This window comes from Gekko japonicus, unplaced genomic scaffold, assembly GCF_001447785.1.
Source record: "Gekko japonicus isolate JY-2015 unplaced genomic scaffold, Gekko_japonicus_V1.1 scaffold71, whole genome shotgun sequence".
Taxonomy (NCBI): Eukaryota; Metazoa; Chordata; class Lepidosauria; order Squamata; family Gekkonidae; genus Gekko; species Gekko japonicus.
In genome coordinates this window covers 990,960-991,459 of record NW_015164667.1, presented here as the reverse complement: position 1 = coordinate 991,459, position 500 = coordinate 990,960, and positions in this window count along the sequence as shown.

Here is a 500-nt window from a genome sequence, read left to right as displayed (position 1 = left end):
CTCCCCACTTCCCCAAAAGCAGCCACTGTTCCGGACAACCCCCCTCCACAATAACCACTTCCCAACAAATGGGGTCCATTCCCATTTCCCCAAAAGAATTTCTTCTTTGGAGCCCCATCTTTCCTTTGGAAATAAAATCCAGTTCTGAAGCAGCTGAAAGGGGAAGTTACTCCCCCACCAGCACCACCACCAGCCTGCCCAGTTTTACCGCTGTTCAAGCAACCCTCCTCCGCCCCCACCCCCCCCGTCTCCAATCACTTTTGTCAAAAGCAACGGAGAAGTCGGGGCAAGTGCATCTTTTCTTTCTTTCTGGAGCTCCCAAGCTTTGTGCAGGCGCCGGAAAGTAGCGGGACGATCCCTCAGAAAGAAGCCGGGCACTTAGCGTCCCCCCTCCCCCCCTCCTCCAAGCCCGCCAAAGAAGACCCGACTTCTGATTAACAAGCAATTCAGAGCCCCCCCCCCCCCCCCCTCCCTCCCCCCCCCCCCCCCCCCCCCCCCCG